The sequence below is a fragment of the Chiloscyllium plagiosum genome, unplaced genomic scaffold (genome assembly GCF_037043375.1).
Source record: "Chiloscyllium plagiosum isolate Xiang-an unplaced genomic scaffold, Cpla_swu_hap1 HiC_scaffold_50, whole genome shotgun sequence".
In the NCBI taxonomy this organism is placed as follows: Eukaryota; Metazoa; Chordata; class Chondrichthyes; order Orectolobiformes; family Hemiscylliidae; genus Chiloscyllium; species Chiloscyllium plagiosum.
Genome location: NW_028270188.1, coordinates 1,361,882 through 1,382,120, shown reverse-complemented (window position 1 = coordinate 1,382,120; position 20,239 = coordinate 1,361,882).

Here is a 20,239-nt window from a genome sequence, read left to right as displayed (position 1 = left end):
CAAAGTAGCCAAAGCAAACTTTCCAAAAGTGGGGGATATGTGTACACATATTTCTCAGCAGAGAGCGGCGCGAGCTGGGCGGAAGTGAGGTTGGAGCGCAGAGCTAGTCGGGAAGGTAAGTGATTGATATTTGAGTGGGTGTGTTCAGAAGGGAAAGGGGGAGAGGAGGAGAGCGCTAGTTATAGGAGACTCTCTAGTTAGAGGGACGGACAGGCGGTTCTGTGGACATGGGCGGGACACTCTCGGATGATTTGTTGCCTCCCGGGTGCCAGGGTCTGAGACGCCTCAGACCGCGTCTTCAGAATCCTTAAGGGGGAGGTTGAGCAGCCAGACGTCGTGGTGCACGTTGGCACCAACGACATAGGTAGGAAGAGAGGTGGGGAGGTCATTCAAGAGCTCAGGGAGTTAGGCTGGAAGCTTAAAGCTCGGACAGACAGAGTCGTCATCTCTGGGTTGTTGCCGGTGCCACGTGACAGTGAGGCAAGGAATAGGGAGAGAGTGCAGTTGAACACGTGGCTGCAAGGATGGTGTAGGAGGGAGGACTTCAGGGATTTGGACAATTGGACTGCATTCTGGGGAAGGTGGGACCTGTACAAGCAGGGCGGGTTGCACCTGAACCAGAAGGGCACCAATATCCTGGGGAGTAGGTTTGCTAGCACTCTTCAGGGGGTTTAAACTAATTTGGCAGGGGAATGGGATCCGGACTTGTAGTCCAGCAAATAGGCTAGCTGTTTGTCAGGATATCCAAGAATGTAGGGAGGCTGTGAAGAAGGTAGCACTGACAGGGAATACTTGCGGACACAGAGATGGGTTCAAGTGCGTATACTTCAATGCAAGGAGTATCAGAAATAAGGTGGGTGAACTTAAGGTGTGGATCGGTACCTGGGACTACGATGTTGTGGCCATCACGGAAACGTGGATAGAAGAGGGACAGGAATGGTTGTTGGAGGTTCCTGGTTACAGATGTTTCAGTAAGATTATGAAGGGTGGTAAAAAAGGAGAGGGGGGGGTGGCGTTGCTAATTAGAAATGGTATAACGGCTGTAGAAAGGCAGTTCGAGGGGGATCTGCCTTTGGAGGTAGTATGGGCTGAAGTCAGAAATAGGAAAGGTGCAGTCACCTTGTTGGGTGTTTACTATAGGCCCCCCAATAGCAGCAGAGATATGGAGAAACAGATTGGGAAACAGATTTTGGAAAGGTGCAGAAGCCACAGGGTGGTAGTCATGGGCGATTTCAACTTCCCAAATATTGGTTGGAAGCTCTTTAGGTCAAGTAGATTGGATGGGGCAGTGTTTGTGCAGTGTGTCCAGGAAGCTTTTGTAACTCAGTATGTAGATTGTCCGACCAGAGGGGAGGCCATATTGGATTTGGTACTCGGTAATGAACCGGGACAAGTGATGGGCTTGTTTGTGGGTGAACATTTTGGTGATGGTGACCACAATTCTGTGACTTTCATCTTGGTTATGGAGAGAGATAGGTGCATGCAACTGGGTAGATTTTACAATTGGGGGAAGGGTAATTACGAGGCTGTAAGACAGGATCTGAGGAGCATAAGTTAGGAGCATAGTCTTTCAGGGAAGGATGTCGTGGAAATGTGGAACTTTTTCAAGGAACAGATACGACGTGTCCTTGATATGTATGTACCTGTCAGGCAGGAAAGAAATGGTCGTGTGAGGGAAGCTTCGTTGACGAGGGAGGTTGAATGTCTTGTAAAGAGGAAGAAGGAGGCTTACATAAGGTTGAGGAAACAGGGTTCAGACAGAACAGTGGAGGGATACAGGATAGCCAGAAGGGACCTGAAGCAAGGGATTAAGAGAGCTCAGAGAGGGCATGAAAAATCTTTGGCGGATCGAATCAAGGATAACCCAAAGGCATTTTATGCGTATGTGAGAAACATGAGAATGACGAGAACGAGGGGAGGTCCGAAAAAGGACAGTAGTGGGAGACTGTGTCTTGAGTCGGAAGGGATAGGAGAGGTCTTGAATGAGTACTTTTCTTCAGTATTTACGAACGACAGGGACCGTATTGCTGAAGAGGAGAGTGTGAAACGGACTGGTAAGCTCGAGGAGATACTTGTTAGGAAGGAAGATGTGTTGGACATTTTCAACAACTTGAGGATAGACAAGTCCCCCGGGCCTGATGGGATATATCCTAGGATTATGTGGGAAGCAAGAGAGGAAATTGCAGTACCGTTGGCAATGATCTTTTCATCTTCACTGTCAACGGGGGTGGTACCAGGGGACTGGAGAGTGGCGAATGTTGTGCCCCTGTTCAAAAAAGCGAATAGGGATAACCCCGGGAATTACAGGCCAGTTAGTCTTACTTCGGTGGTAGGTAAAGTAATGGAAAGGGTACTGAGGGATAGGATTTATGAGTATCTGGAAAGACACTGCTTGATTAGGGACAGCCAGCACGGATTTGTGAAGGGTAGGTCTTGCCTTACAAGTCTTATTGAATTCTTTGAGGAGGTGACCAAGCATGTGGATGAGGGTAGAGCAGTGGATGTAGTATACATGGATTTTAGAAAGGCATTTGATAAGGTTCCCCATGGTAGGCTTATGCGGAAAGTCAGGAGGCATGGGATAGAGGGAAATTTGGCCAATTGGATAGAAAACTGGCTAACCGGTCGAAGTCAGAGAATATTCAGCCTGGAGCCCAGTTACAAGTGGGGTTCCGCAGGGATCAGTTCTGGGTCCTCTGCTGTTTGTAATTTTTATTAATGACTTGGATGAGGGAGTCGAATGGTGGGTCAGTAAATTTGCAGATGATACGAAGATTGGTGGAGTTGTGGATAGTGAGGAGGGCTGTTGTCGGCTGCAAAGGGACTTAGATATGATGCAGAGCTGGGCTGAGGAGTGGCACATGGAGTTCAACCCTGCCAAGTGTGAGGTTGTCCATTTTGGAAAGACAAATAAGAATACAGAATACAGGGTTAACGGTAGGGTACTTAGTGAGGTGGAGGAACAGAGGGATCTTGGGGTCTATGTTCATAGATCTTTGAAAGTTGCCACTCAGGTGGATAGAGCCTGTAAGAAGGCCGATGGTGTATTAGCGTTCTTTAGCAGAGGGATTGAATTCAAGAGTCGTGAAGTGTTGTTGCAACTGTAGAGGACTTTGGTTAGGCCACATTTGGAGGACTGTGTGCAGTTCTGGTCGCCTCACTTTAGGAAAGATGTGGAAGCTTTGGAGAGGGTGCAGAGAAGATTTACCAGGATGTTGCCTGGAATGGAGAATAGGTTGTACGAGGATAGGTTGAGAGTGCTAGGCCTTGTCTCGTTGGATCGGCGAAGGATAAGGGGTGACTTGATATAGGTTAATAAGATGATCAGAGGAATAGATAGAGTAGACAGTCAGAAACTGTCACAACAGTCACAACAGAGTGTTACAAGGGGAAATAAATTTAAGGTGAAGGGTGGAAGGTATAGGGGAGTGTCAGGGTTGGGTTCTTTACCCAGAAAGTGGTGGGGGCATGGAATGCCCTGCCTGTGGGAGTGGTAGAGTCAGAATCTTTGGTGACCTTTAAGCGGCAATTGGATAGGTACATGGATGGGTGCTTAAGCTAGGACAACTGTTCGGCACAACATCGTGGGCCGAAGGGCCTGTTCTGTGCTGTATTGTTCTATGTTCTATGTTCTATATTTCTTGGTAACCTGACACAAATATGTATCAGATTTTGTGATTATTGATATAATAGTTAAAAACAGATCGAATGTTGGATTGAAAAGCAATTCAGTCTGTGCTTGGGTACTCTCGAATCAACATTCAGAGCAGCTCTTGATATATTTCTGTTGAAGGTGTAATTTGAAACCTTCCCTCGGGTCTAGAAATAGAGACACTGCCACAGATCCACAAGCTGCTTTCATAACATTCCCACTCAGGACGGCAGGTCTGCAATATTATGTTTAATGTGGTTACTCAAATGATAACTAATCCGCTGTTTATTGCAGTAATTTGAATGGGAATTAATTCGGCAGTTTCTGTGTGTAATGGACTGGAAATTAAACAATATTTTACAAAACAATAGACGAAAGGAATGGTGGTCTTAAATAAACATGATAATTCTTTGAAAGACAAATTGACAAAACTGCGTGATCATTATACTTTGATTTCTAAAATGCATCAGACATTCAATGTGAATATTCAGCTGAAGACAATTCCCTTCCTTTCAACAAAGTACAACTTCCACAAATTCAAAATGAACAGGCATTGAAAAAGGAAGGAACAAGGTAATTCTATTTTCTTTACATAAACATGCGATTAATTTTAAGTAAGTTTTATATATGTAAAAAAGAAACTCTTATTGTGGTTCGAAATAATAATAAATGTTAGCATGAAGTGAAATATAATCAAATCAATTTAACTGTGTTTTCTCAGTTAAAATACAGTTCAATATTCAAAGTAATCGAATGATTGTACACTGCACTATCTTTACATTAATTCGGTGCTGAGACATAATTCCACATTTATACCCCTTATAGTGAAGTCAGAGGAGGTAGGGGAGGTCCTTAGTGAGTACTTTGCTTCAGTATTCACGAGTGGGAACTTGTCCTTGTGAGGACAATGTGAAATAGGCTGATATGGTCGAACAGGTCGATATTAAGATGGAGAATGTGCTGATCATGTTGAAAAACCATGGGGATAGATAAGTCCCCTGGGCCAGAAAGAATATAACTTAGGTTGTTATAGGAAGTGAGGGAAGGGATTACTGTGTTTTGGCGATGATCTTTGCATCCTCACTGTCCGCTGGAGTCATACCAGATGATTGGACGGTGGCAAACGTTCTTCCCTTATTCAAGAAACGCAATCAAGATAATCCTGGGAATCATCGATGAGTCAGTCTTACATCAGTTATGGGCAAATTATTGGAGAGGATTCTGAGAGACAGGATTTATATTTATTTAGAAAATCATAGATTGATTAGAGATGGTCAGCATGGCTTTGTGAGCGGCAGGTTTTGCCTCACAAACCTTATTGAATTATTTGAGGATGTGACAAACACATTGGTGAGGACAGAGTAGTGGATGTGGTGTATCTGGACTTTAGCAAGATGTTTGATTAGGTTCCCCATGGTAGCTCATTTAGAAAGTAATGAGGTATGTGATACAGGGAAACCTGCCTGGTTAGATACTAAATTGGCTGGCCCATAGAAGACAGGGTGAGATTACATGGATAGTTTTCAGCTTGGAGCACGGTGACCAATGGTGTTCTGAAGGGATTAGTTCTGGGAACTCTGCTCTTTGTGATTTTTTATAAATGACTTGGATGAGGAAGTGGAAGGGTGGGTTATGAAGTTTCCAATGACACGAGAGTTGGTGGAGTTATGGATAGTGTGGAGAGCTTTTGTAGGTTGCTAAACGACATTGACAGGGTGCAGAGCTGGGCTGAGAAATGGCAGATGGAATTCTACCTGGGAAAATGTGAAGTTATTCATTTTGGAATTTCAAATTTGAGTGCACATTTTCGGATTAAATGCAGGATTCTTGACAATGTGGAGGAACAGAGGGATCGTGGGGTGCATGTCCATACATCCCTCATAGCTGACATCCAAGGTGATAGGGTTATTAAGACGGTGTATGGTGTGTTGGCTTTCATTAGCAGGGAGATTGAGTTTAAGAGCCACGTGGTTATGCTGCAGCTCTATGGATCCGTGGTGAGACTACACTTAGAATATTGTGTTCGGTTCTGATCACCTCATTATACATAGGATGCAGAAGATTTAGAGAGGTTAGCGGATGAGATTTGTCAAGATGTTGCCTGGACTGGAAGGCATATCTTAAGAAGAAATGTTGAGGGAGATGGGGCTTTGATCATTGCAGTTAAAGAGGATGAGAGTTTACTTGATAGCTTTGTGTAAGATGATGAGACGCATAGATGAGAGTGGATGATGAAAACCTTTTCCCCACAAAGTGGCATATTTTAAGGTGAATGGGGGAAGTTGTGGGGAGATGTCAGAGATAGTTTCTTTATAGATAGTGGTGGGTGTGTGGAATGCACTGCCAGTGGTGGTAGGAGATTCAGATCCATCAGGGACATCTAAGCGACTCTTGGATAGGCACATGGATGATAGTAAATGAAGGGCATGTTGTTTCGTCTGATCTTAGAGTAGGATAAAAGGTCGGAACAACATCATGGCCAAAGGGCCTGTACTGTGCTGTACTGTTCTATATTCTATGGACTGAAATGAACAATTATTATATATTAGCAACATGTAGATTATCAAAATTCTATTAGCGTACTTAAGAATAATGATAAATTTCATCTTGCTATTTGACTGTGCTATCTGCAAAGATGCTCAGGAACTGTTGCAGGGAAAAGTAATTAGGTTTTTCTACATTTATAAGACTGGGATTACACAGATCATTCAAATGAGCAAAAGTCATATTTTTAACAGTGCGTGTTGCATCAGAAACAATGGATTCTTTTGTAGGTGTGTTGATTGGAAATAACATGGATTTTTATATTACTGTATAGGTACTAGGGAAGATTGGATTAAATTCAAATATAACTTCACTGTAGTTGTTAGCGAGACTAAACTAAAGCATAGTATAATTATTGTCATGCAAATGCCTTAACCATTACTGTTAGAATCCTGAAAAAAAAGATATATTGTACCGTTTTTCAAACAGTCAATAAATTAAATTGTGAACCTCCGTATACTTGTTACCCAGACCAATTATTATGCAATTATTGTAATGGTAATGACTTAATAACTAATGTTAAAACCTAAACAGATAAATTGGTTCAATATTTTGTCAGCATGTTGCTCTGAAATTGATTGGATATTTATTAAGATTGGTAAACTGAGGGACAAAATATAATAGCTCGTTTGATAGAATTGAAGGAAAAAATTAGATAGTGTTTATTGAACCGAATTGTTTTTGTTTAAAAATGCAGTTGATGCAAGAATAATATATTTTCCTCCATTGGATTACTTGTAGAGACATTTTTTTTAAATTGTCATGATTCAAGGTTGAGACACTTGTGTCAGAGTCTGCAAAGGGGAGAGTGAGAGAGAATGAAATTCTAAAAAAGCAGAAAGGAAAGGAACTGGCGAGCAGAAGAGCTCCAACTGCAGTGTCTCACCCTGCCAACATCTTGTTGGGTGAGCTGGAATGCAGACTAGTCAAGCAACAAACTGACACAGTCATACGCACAGAATCATAGCTTACAATGTACTAGACACTATCGTCACCATCCCTTATGTCCTGTCCCACGGATGTAACTGAAATGCTGGAACATGCAGGGTTATGGACTAAGATTTGCAGAATGTGATCAATGTGATTTATTTGACATTTCTCCAGAATATTAAACTCCAGTCCAATTTGAAAATTTAATTGCGTCATCCGACTTGAACTACAAATGTCAGAAAAAAAATTATCAGAAAGTTACAGCACACTTGGCCAATCCTGGGTATGTGTTGGCTGTAATAGAACTCCCCAGGCTTTACAGTTTTTTGTACTCGCCATTGAGAGCAAAAAATTCAGACTGAACTCTGCCCTCTATGCTTTTATAATCTGGTTTTTTAAACATATTTCTTTGGCACTGCACACCTTGTTTCTTTCCCAGCTCTAACTCCATTCCCCGTGGCCTTGAGGGACGACCATTTCTGCTGTTTAATCTCTCCTGCCTTCCCCCGTGTGACAGACTGTCTTTTTGTCCTTGTCTCACCCCCACCTTGCTCACAACCTGTTACATTTATGATGGTTCCCCGATCTCTGTAACTTTCACTGCACCCCCTGGGTCAATGGCGCGAGTTTTGAATTCTCTTCCTCCTGAGATAATCAGAAATGTTTCCGGTTGCAGTGTCCCCCAGATTTTATTTTGAAAAGCAGAGCATTTGTGTCAGAGTCAAGTATTTGCGAGCCTTCATCCACAATTCCCAGCATTTGGATGTAATTTGTGACCCTCCCGCAGATGTGTAGAGTTAGTGGATTGGCCATGCTAACATGGCCGCAGTGTGCAATTTAGGTGGGTTGGGCTAGCCATGGTTAATGTGGGGTTATAGGGGTAGGGTGGGTGAGCAGGTCATTGCAGACTCGATGGGCCGAATAGACTCTTTCTGCACCACAGGATTCTGTGACTCTAACTAGTTGTGATTGTTGTCACATTTTCCTCATGCCAGGTTCATTCAACTCAGATACATATGATTCTGTGGGTTATCACTCACTCCTTCCCTTCAGTTTTTCATCAATTTCACACTGTATGTGAGGGTGGGAATGGATTTGTAAATATAAACACTCTAACCAAAACCCCTCACAGGTGAGGAACTGTTTCTGCTACTTTCATCGCTCACAAGGAAGAGGAAAATAAAGGTTCAGTCACAAATCTCACAGGAACATAGCGGTTATAATCACCAGGAAAGGCTGAACAGCTCAAAACGCTTTTCTCAAGAAAAGGGGAGGCTCAGAGACAACCTGTCACAAGAAGAAAGCTTTGTGTCTGTGTTTTCAGAGATTTGAGGTTGAAATCATTGGGTTGGAAGCATGTTTCATTGCCCCGGTGCTATCTAAATGTGCATCTTTCTTTCTATCTGTCTGAGTTAACAATCAGATGGACAGGTCAATGTCTGAGTGTCTTACCAAATCCCTGATTGAATCTGTCTCCCCCACAATCTCAGGTGCCTCACCACTCACTGGGTCACGGAGAAACTCTGCCGTTACAATGAGAACTGTCTTTGCTGTCACCTCTCCCAGTGCTTCCGCCTAATCCCCACTTCCCTTCATTAAATCCCAGCTGCCTCTCGTCCACCCACATGGACATGTTGAAGAGCATGCCAGGAGTTTGGATTGAAACCGAGAGTTCAATAGCCATAATGAGAGAGGAAGAAGGAAATAAACGGTGATTGTGGATCCCAGGAGATACAGACTCCAGGATTAGTCCTTGTGGGCATTCCCGCAGTAATACAAGACAGCATTCCATGATGAGAGTTAAACCCGGGTGGCAGTAGAGGGGGCCACTGAACATTAGCAAGTTTATTTCAAACACAGGAGTTTTGTTCAGTCAGTAACAATGTGTGCGACATGGAGGTGAAGTGAGCAGTGAGGGGAAATGTTACCACAAGTTGACGATGGATAACTTTCATTGGAACAGGAGGAGGCCATTCAGCCCCTCAACTTTGCTCTGCCATTCATGATGATCACAGCTGATGTGTGACCTAACGTACAGCTTTCAAAAACCTCTAATTTCATGAATAAACTCCTCTGCAACAGACAAGGTGAGTATTGGAAAACTAAACATCTGTAAGTACTGGGAAATCAGAAAAAAAAACACAGAAATTGCAGGAAAAATTCAGCAGATCTGGCAGCATCTGTGGAGAGTGAACCTTTCAGGACCAGTGACCGGTCAGGTGACCAGCTGCAGCTGACCATTCTGCCTGTTCTGGAACGCTCTCTGGAACAGGTTCTGGTGTGAGATTGTCAATAATAACTGAGAGAAACAGGAGGACGGGCTCAAATAGAATAAGGAATTCACTTAACCCTCCCAGTGGGACACTCACCGACACAGTCACACTGCGGAGAGGCCATTCACCTGCCCCATGTATGGGAAGGGATTTACTCGCTCTTACAATCTGCTGAGGCACCAGAGATAGCACAATGCGTTTAGACCCTTCACCTGCTCCATGTGTGAGAAAGGATTCATTCAAATCTCTCCCCTGCGGAGACATTAGTGCATTCCCACCGGGGTGAGGCCATTCACCTGCTCAGTGTGTGGGAAAGCATTCACTCAGTCATCTGACCTACTTAAACACCAGCGAGCTCACTCTGGGGAAAGATTATTCACTTGTCCCCAGTGTGGGGGGAGATTCACTCAAATGCAGCACCTGCGGAATCCCCAGTGAGCCCACACAGGGGGAGAGGCCATTCAGATGATCAGTGTGGGAGACGGGATTCAGTGATTCATCCTGCCCCCCTGAGACCTCAGTGAGCCCACACAGGGGGAGAGGTCATTCAGATGGTCAGTGTGTAAGAGGGGATTCAGTGATTCATCCTCCCCTCCCCCTCCGAGGCCCCAGTGAGCCCACACAGGGGACAGCTCATTCAGATGCTCAGTGTGGGAGAAGGGATTCAGTGATGCATCCCATCTCCTGAGACCCCAGCGGGTTCACACTGGGTAGGAGCTGTTCACCCCTCTGTTTGACAAGCGATTTGCTGCATCTTCAACACGATTGAGAGACCAGTGAGTGCTCACAGGGAAGTGGTCATCCATCTGCTCCGTGTGGACTGCAGGACTCTGATTCTGATGTTACTGTCCATCAGAGTCAGGACAGGACCTTGTTCATGATGACAGTTAACCACATCAACTGGGTTGGAGTTGATTGAATTTATTTTGCCACTTTCTGAACCTCAGGATTTCTCCCTGGGCAGTAAGTCTCCACAAACAGCAATGTCACAATAAACAGGGATCATGTGTTTTGATTTAAATTGTGACTGAAGCACGGCTGCTTCACAGCACCAGGTACAAGGTTGGAGTCCAGCCTTGTCCAACGGCCTGTGTGGAGTTCCCACATTCTCCCCATGGTAGTGTGGGTCCCCTCCAGGTGCTCTGGTTTCCTCCCACAGTCCAAAAATGTACAGGTCAGGTGGATCAGTCGTTCTAAATTGTCCACAGGATCCAGGATTGTGCAGACTAGGTGGATCAGCCATGGGAAATGCAGTGTTACAGTGATAGAGTGCTCTGGGCGTGATGTTCTTCGGATGGTCGCTGGGGTCTGATGAGCCAATGCTCTCCTTCCACACTGTAGGGATTTTATTCTATGATTGAGGATAAAGGCTACATAGCAGGTGTCCTTGGAGAAGGAGCATGTGGTGTGCAACAATGCACTCGATGCCTTTAGATAGAGGTGGGCACCGTAGGGGATATAGTGCTTTGTCTCCAACCGCTGCCCCTTCCGCACAACTCTACTTTGATTTAGTCCCTTCTCACTCTTTCACTTGTAATGGTTTGCTTGGCCCATAATGGGCTTTGTTTGGAAATATTCAATTGGTTACACAAATGGCTTACTGCTGGTGATGATATGTCTAGATTAGAGTGGTGCTGGAAAAGCACAGCAGGTCAGGCAGGATCCGAGGAGCTGGAAAATCAACGTTTTGGCAAAAACCCTTTTCCAGCACCCCTCGAATCGAGGCTCTGGTTTCCAGCATCTGCGGTCCTCACTTTATCACTGCTGGTGATTGTATGTTAACCAAAAGCAAAATGGCATAATGATGATTTTGATGGTGGGAAGGTTGCTGTGATCACATTTCTGGTTCGGAGAAATGGGGGAAAAGAACGCTTCACAGCTCACAGAACGAGAAGTGAAAAGCAGTTAAATCAAACCTAAGGTTCAGACAGGGAGGGAATATTTTCCTGGAGCTTGAGTAGCTGGAAAGTGATGGTGTCCGGGAATAGACAGGATTTTGTTTTACAAAGGTTGAAAGTTTTAAAACTGTTATATTCAGACAGTTTACGTTATTTTCTTTAGTTTTATTTGTTGTGCAAAAAACTTTTACAACATTTTAAAACCAAAATTTACAAACCTTGTGTTAAAGATAAATGTTAAATAAAATCCATCAAACCATCCCTCACTGAAAACTGTTGTGGAAGTGCAATCTCCTGGAGAATCCCTGCCCTGCCTACTCCTTCCTACCTGGGCTCCAACACTATATACATACCTGGGAGAGAGCAGCAGGAGGAGACCATTCAGCCTTTTAATCCTGCTCCAACATTCAATGGGCAACAGCTGACCATCCAGCTCAGTCTCCTGTTCCTGCTGTGTTCCAATCCCCTTTCATGACTTTACCTCAAAGAGTTATATCTAAGCCCTCCATTGGCTTCACTGCCTTTTGTTCCAGTGATGTTGCTGTGTAACTGTGTGGGTGTCGGTGGGGATAATGTGATGGTGCTGCCTCCTGGAGGATGCACTCAGCATCCCTCATCATCCTGCAGTAACATCAACCGGGGTTCAGCAACGAGAGATAGAAACCGTTTCCAGGATATGGGCATCACTGGCTCAGCCAGCATTTGTTCCCCATCTCTCGTTACCCTTGAGAAGATGGTAGTGAGCTGCTGTCTTGTATCATTCACAGTCCATTTGGTGCAGAGAGATCGACAATGCTGGGAGGAGAGGGTGCAGAATTTTGGCCGAGTGATTCTCTATCTTTGCTTCTTCAAATGCTGGTTAACTTAATCACGATCTGCACATGATTTTGAGAATTCAGTCTGCAAATCTTCACCATCTAGCACCCTGTATAAAGGAATATGTACAGATTAGAAATTCAGAACAGACAATTCTAGTTTCTCTGGAATATCTTTTTCCCTTTCTTCACCCACAGCTGTAAGCCTCCAGCTCACTTACTCTCTCCCACCATTCTGACTCTGCTATCCCCTGATGTACACCCTCCCCATTCTCATGGAGTAATTGATAAACAGATCCATGCCACCACTTCCCGTCCCTGGTTATACTCTGCACCCTTTCTGGGTTCACTTCCTTTCCCTTCAGTTGTTACAAGTCAATAATGTAACAGCAGAATGAAACAAAAGGAAACAGAAAGGGAGGTGGCAGATCCTGGACAGAAGAGGAACCTTCAGTCTGGGAGAATGGGTCAGATCCTTCTTTGTTTCCCATTAGTTGATTCCCACCATTACAATGAGTTGGGAATGGAGGGTGGTCCCACATGGGTATAGTGACACTTTGAGCCCCTCCCCCAACAGATCAATACTATAAGCAGATGCATTCCTCCTCCAGCCAATCACAGTGTGAAAAACTTTCCGCAAAGTATATTTACCCACAGCACATGCTCCAAAACCCGCCCACATTCTGTACATGTACAGTGCCAGGTTTCCCCACACTCGTGAGGTCCCTGCCTCAGGGATTGTGGGAGTTGTAGTCCCCAGGAAGCTACTTGAGCCCTGTCTCTGGAAAGTGAATGAAAAGTGTGGACTGGAGGGTGTTGTGTATAGGATCTCCATTCAGGCACACAGAACATATGGACTGTCACTGGGTTTTACTGAGACTCCTGCTTCCACAACCTGATTTTCTGATGTAAGGAATATAGATTCAGCCAACTGGGGCGTGAGGCGGTTAATAGGAGGAGCAGATTTTAAGCAGAGGTGGCTCAATGGTTAGCATTGCTGACTCACAGCGTCAGCGACCTGGATTTGATTCAGCCTTAGGTGACTGTGTGGAGTTTACACGTTCTCCCCGTATCTGTGCGGGTTTCTTCTGGGTGCTCCAGTTTCATCCCACAGTCCAAAGATGTGCAGGTTAAGTGGATTGGTTATGCGAAATTCCCAGTGTCCATGCCTGTGCAGGTTAAGCCATTAACCATGGGAAATACAGGGAATTGGTGAGTCTGAATGGGATGCTCATTATAGGGTTGGTGTGGACTCCATGGACGATTACCCTGTTTCTGCACTGTAGGGATTCTATGCCATTCTCATGAACAAGAATGTACCTATCTCAAAGTGCTGTGAATCTGTGGAATTCCCTATTCAAAATGCGGTGGATGCCAGGACAATGAGCAAATTTACTGAAGATGTTGAATTTGCAATGAGATGAAGGGTGAGAGAGTGCAGGCGGGAAAGTCCAGCTGAGACCGAGGTGAGCTCAATCATCATGGTATTAAATGGTGGAGCTGGTTCGAAGGGCTGCATTGCCTCTTCTGTGCCCAGTGCTTATCTTCTTACGGTAATAACTGGAAAGCTGAATCCAAAACTCACCACCTTCACCTAAGGAGATTTTTGGAAAAAGCAGGATAGTCAGGTGGATTAGCATTTCAAACTTAGATAGTAAGGAAGTTGTGGGAGATAATGATTTTTCAATTGTAAACTGAGGTGAGTTAAACAGGTTATAGTCCAACAGGCATAATTACATAGAACAGAGAAGAATACAGCGCAGTACAGGCCCTTCGGCCCTTGATGTTGCGCCGATCCAAGCCCACCTAACCTACACTAGCCCACTATCCTCCATATGCCTATCCAATGCACGCTTAAATGCCCATAATGAGGGAGAGTCCACCACTGCTACTGGCAGGGCATTCCATGAACTCACGACTCGCTGAGTAAAGAACCTACCCCTAACATCTGTCCTATACCTACCCCCCACCCCTTAATTTAAAGCTATGCCCCCTTGTAATAGCTGACTCCATACGTGGAAAAAGATTCTCACTGTCGACCCTATCTAAACCCCTAATCATCTTGTACACCTCTATCAAGTCACCCTAAACCTTCTTTTCTCCAATGAAAACAACCGCAAGTGACTCAGCCTTTCCTCATACGATCTTCCTACCATACCAGGCAACATCCTGGTAAACCTCCTCTGCACCCGATCCACTGCCTCCACATCCTTCCTACAGTATGGCGACCAAAACTGCACACAATACTTCAGATGCGGCCGCACCAGAGTCTTATACAACTGCAACATAACGTCAGTACTCCGGAACTCAATTCCTCTACCAATAGAAGCCAGTACGCCATATGCCTTCTTCACCGCACTATTTAACCTGGGTGGCAACTTTCAAAGATCTGTGTACATGGACACCAAGATCCCTCTGCTCATCCACACTACCAAGTAGCCGATTATTAGCCCAGTACCCCATCTTTTTATTACTCTTACCAAAGTGAATCACCTCACACTTAGCTACATTGAACTCCATTTGCCACCTTTCTGCCCAGTTCTGCAGCTTATCTATATCCCGCTGTAACCTGTGACATCTTTCCTCACTGTCTACAACTCCTCCGACTTTCGTATCATCCGCAAACTTGCTCACCCAACCTTCTAACCCCTCCTCCAGGTCATTTATAAAAATGACAAACAGCAATGGTCCCAAAACAGATCCTTGCGGAACACCGCTAGTGATGGCACTCCAAGATGAACCTTTGCCATCAACTACTACCCTCTGTCTTCTTCCAGCCAGCCAACTCCTAATCCAAACCTCCAACTCACCCTCAATGCCATACCTCCGTATTTTTTGCAGTAGTCTACCATGGGGAACCTTATCAAACGCCTTACTAAAATCCATATACACCACATCTACCGCTTTCCCTTCGTCCATCTCCTTAGTCACCTTCTCAAAGAATTCAATAAGGTTTGTGAGGCACGACCTGCCCTTCACAAAACCATGCTGACTATGCTTGATCACATTATTCCTATCCAGATGTTCATAAATCCTATCCCTTACAATTCTCTCTAAGATTTTGCCCACAACAGAAGTGAGACTCACCGGCCTATAGTTACTAGGGTTATCCCTACTCCCCTTCTTGAACAAGGGAACCACATTTACTAGCCTCCAATCTTCTGGCACTACTCCTGTAGACAACGAGGATATATAAATCAAGGCCAATGGCTCTGCAATCTCCTCCCTTGCTTCCCAGAGAATCGTAGGATAAATGCCATCAGGCCCAGGGGACTTATCTATTTTCACCCTTTCCAGAATTTTCAACACCTCTTCTCTACATACCTCAAAGCCATCCATTCTACTTCATTGTGACTCAGTACTCACATTGACAACAATGTCCTGTTCCTGATTGAATACTGACGAAAAGTATTCATTCAGTGTCTCCCCAATCTCTTCAGCCTCCACACGCAACTTCCCACTACTATCCTTGACTGGACCTATTCCTACCCTAGTCATTCTTTTATTCCTGACATACCTATAGAAAGCCTTAGGGTTTTCCCTAATCCTACCAACTAAGGACCTTTCATGTCCCCTCCTTGCTGCTCTTAGCTCTCTCTTCAGGTCCTTCCTGGCTACCTTCTAACTCTCAATCGCCCCAATTGAACCTTCACGCCTCATCTTTACATAGGTCGCCCTCTTCCATTTAACAAGGGATTTCAATTCCTTATTAAACCACGGCTCCCTCACACGACCCTTTCCTCCCTGCCTGACGGGTACATACTTATTAAAGACACTCAATAGTTGCTCCTTGAACAAACTCCACATATCAATTACGCCCTTGCTATGAAGCTTACTTTTCCAAGCCACACATCCTAAGTCATGCCTCACCGCATCATAATTTCCCTGCCCTCAGCTATAACTCTTGCCCTGTAGTGCACACTTATCCCTCTCCATCACTCGAGTAAAAGTCACCAAATTGTGATCACTGTCCCCAAAGTGCTCACCTACCTCTAATTCTAACACCTGGCCTGGTTCATTACCCAGAACCAAATCCAGTATGGCCTCACCTGTTGTTGGCCTATCTACATATTGTATCAGGAAACCCTCCTGCACACATTGGGCAAACACTGACCCATCTTACGAACTTGAGCTATAGCTTTCCCAATCAATATCAGGAAAGTTAAAGTCCCCCATAACAACCACCCTATTACTTTCACTCTTCTCTTGAATCATCCTCGCAATCCTTTCTTCTACGTTTCTAGGACTATTAGGAGGCCTGTAAAAAACTCCTAATCATGATGAAGGAGCAACGCTCCGAAATCTAGTGTGCTTCCAATTAAACCTGAGGGACTATAACCTGATGTTGTGAGAATTTTAACTTTATACACAATACCGGCATCTCCAAATCATGTAAACTGAGGGGAGACAGATATTTATGGTTTTAGGCCATGTAGTACATTCACACCGTCCAGAATACTCTGTTGAGAATATCTATCCTGTACTTTATAACAAAGCCAAGGTCTCTGAAAATGAAAACCAAAACACCCAGGTAACATCGCCTCACCGCGTAATCTGATAAAAGACTTGGGATAAGTATGGTTGAATTTAGAATACTGTTCGAAAGTGGGAAGATTAAATCCAATCCCAAGGTCCTGTGCTTAAGCAAAGGAGACTACAATAGGATGAAGCAGGTGTTGGCTAATGTAGACTGGAAGCAAAGACTTTACGGTGGGACAGTTGACAGTGGAGGACTATCAAAGAATTTTTTCAAACTGCTCAGCAAAAGTATATATCAGTGAAAAGGAAGGACTGTAGGAAAAGGAGCAATCTGCCATCGGTGGCTAAGGAAATAAGGGAGTCTATCAAATTGAAATTGAAAGCATACAAACTGGCAAAGACCAAGGAGAAACTAGGAGATTAGAAAAAGTTTAAAGATCAACAGAAAGCTAGATGGGATTGGGGGAGAAAAGTAATGAGCAGCTATCCCCAGGGCCAGAATAGCAGTTTAGACTACTAGAGGGGAACCTATTGTGTGGGGAACATATGGCCTCTGTAATTGTTGAAGCACTTAACTGTTACCATAGAGATAATCCTGATCAAGTTAAAACTCACAGCACACTCCTAAAGCCAGTACTTCCAAATAAACCTGTTGGACTATAACCTGGTGATGTGAGGTTTTTAACTTTGCCCACCCCCCTCCAACACCAGCTCTTTCACATCAGAATCCTGACAGACAGCCCCACTGAAACTGATCCGCCTGTCAGGTATCTGACTGAGCCACAGGGGCTGGGGGAGAGGTATGTGGTTTAACCACAAAGTGCTGAGCTGAGCTCGACTTTTTAACTGCCATTGCCATGGAGATAATATTGAGAGACAGCATCCATTCAAAACCACAAACCACAAAGGTATAAGAATGGGAGCGGCACATCGGACAGGCGGGGAGTTACCTGATGCTGCCTGGAGGTGTTTTGCATGTATACTATCCAGGTAACTGCCATGTCTCATCAATAAAGACTCAAAGAAGACCTCTCAGAATTCTGTACCTAGTTATTCCGATCCAGCAGGGTTCAGGAATATGAGTACACAGCAGTCAGTCTTCACAGTGGAGGTTGCGAAGAACATGCCAGTAATTGATAAGGAGACTGAGGAAGGTGAGGACCTATAAATAACCATTACCACGAAAGTGTTAGAGCTGGGTAAGCTAATGGAGCTAAAGGTAGACAAGTCTCTTTGCCCTGATGGAATACATCCCAGGGTGCTACCACAGATAGCTACATCCCAGGGTGCTACCACAGATAGTGGGAGAAATAGCAAATATACTTGGAGTTAGAGTCCTACAGCAGAGACAGGCCCTTTGGCCCAAACTGGCCCATACTGACCAGAATGCCCATCCACGCTAACCCCATTTCCCTGCACTTGGCCCATTTGCTTCTGACCATTTGCTATCCATGTATTTGCCCAAATAACTTTTACATGTTGTTAATGTACCCACCTCAACAACTTCCACGGGCAGCTCAGCCCATATACATATCACCCTCTGTGTAAAACAGTTGTCCCTCAGGTTCCCTTCCATAAATTCTCCTCTCACTTTAAACTGATGCCCTCCACTCCTTGATTCCCTGGGCAAATGACTGAGTGCATTCACCTTACACAGGCCTCTCATGGTCTTATACACTTCCAGAATAGATCCCCCTCTGTTTCCACTGTTCTAAACAAAAAAAAAATTCGCTTGTCCAACCTCTCCCTATAACTCAGACCCCTGAGACCTGGCAAAATTCTTGTAAATTTCTTCTGCACTTTTTCCAGTTTAATAACTGAAACCTACATTACATTCATCATATTTCCAGTATTACCCCACGGCACTGGATCCGACGTGACAACGCCAATGGATTACAAGCCATGATCGATAATTAACTCCTTTACAACAATCCCGTTTTCATAGTTTTTTTTTCCATGGTGCAGGCATTCTTGTGTCTTTCTGGTTGCATGGTTAATTAAAATCTTGTCCTCATACAAGACAAATCTGTAGCTTAATTGTTCCTGGGAAATGTGCCATGTTTTTTCAGACTTTTAATAACAAATGAAATCTCTCTCCAAAGTCACCACACTAACATGGACGTGGCTGTGTCCCAGTAATGTTTCTAGTCACTCATATTTGAAACTTCGCCCACGAACAGAATACACACCTTTCCCTCCACATGAACAGGCCAATGATATTCAGATCGGCACGGATCAAGTAATTATCAAAACTGAACAGGAAGTTCAATTTAAATTTCTCATCCGCAAATCCGCCCTTTCAAAATCCTACAATAGAGAAAACAGGTCACCACCGTTAATACAGGATGGAAATTCATAAGACAGTGATAGTATTAAATTGTAGTTTCTTTGTTTCCCACAAAGCTTTAAATTTCAGTCTCACAAATTCTCTCTTCTGTGAACTGAAATCCAAACCAATCTCCTCACTCCTTCCCTCCACACCCAGTTCAAACACTCTCTCCTCTCATTGAACTCAGTTTCCTCGCTCCCGCCTGCAGACTAAGAACCAAAACAAGAGGCACAGTACGATGGCACAGTAGTTAGCACTGCTGCCTCACAGCACCAGGGTCCCAGATTCGATTCCAGCCTCGGGCTAATTCTCGCCGTGTCTGCATGGGTTTCGTCCCACAGTCCAAAGACTGACAGTGCAGGTCAGGTGAATTAGCCACGGTAAATTATCCATAGTGTTAGGTGCTTTAGTCAGAGGGAAATGAGTCTGGGTGGGTTGCTCTTCGGAGGGTCGGTGTGGACTGGTTGGGCCGAAGGGCCTGTTTCCACACTGTAGGAAATCTAATCAAATCAACAGGTCTGACTCGGAGCCTCCGGGGTGTTGATGAATCCTCCCCCCACCTCCCAGGGTTTCCTTCCTGGTCAGACGCACATTGATTTTTTTCCCCCAATCTGGAACCTCTTACTCATTTCCCCCACTCCAACCTCTGATGAGAACCATCCTGCACACACTGGCCAAATCGTATCTGCACTAAAATGAAACAGATTAGAACTCTAAATACAGGCCCACCCCTGTCCCCTCTCCATAACATTCCTGAATCTTCTCAAGAGTTCTGATAACTTTCTGCAAAATGCTTCCCCATTGATACTGTGACCACTCGTCAGGATACCAGGGGAGGAGCCATTCCCCTGGGTCCTGTTTTCAGAGGGAGGAAGCTGCCAATGACAGATTAACCCCACACACCCACAGCCTCCCTCCCTGGCACTGACCCACCCTGCACATACGCCAACAATTGGCCAGCACTGCGCCCGTGCACTTGTCTCCCCTCCTACAGAGCATGCTCCAGATCTGGGTGATTGACAGCAGCTGCTGCCCGATAGGGTGGAGGGCGCGGGGCTGGAGGATTGGGACATGGGATTGTAACCAATGAATGAATGTGGAGCACACTGGGGGATGGACAGGAGCAGTGCAGCAGGAGGAGGGGATCCTGGACAAACTGAGCAATGGGAGAGTCTGACAGGATAGAAACTACAGGAAGGTTCTGTAGGGATTCAGGCAGGGACATCTGGGAGACAGTATGGCCTGGTGGCTTGGGCATGGGCATGTTTTCCAATCAGCCTCTTCAAAACTGCTGTTACCCAACTCTGAACCCAATCCTC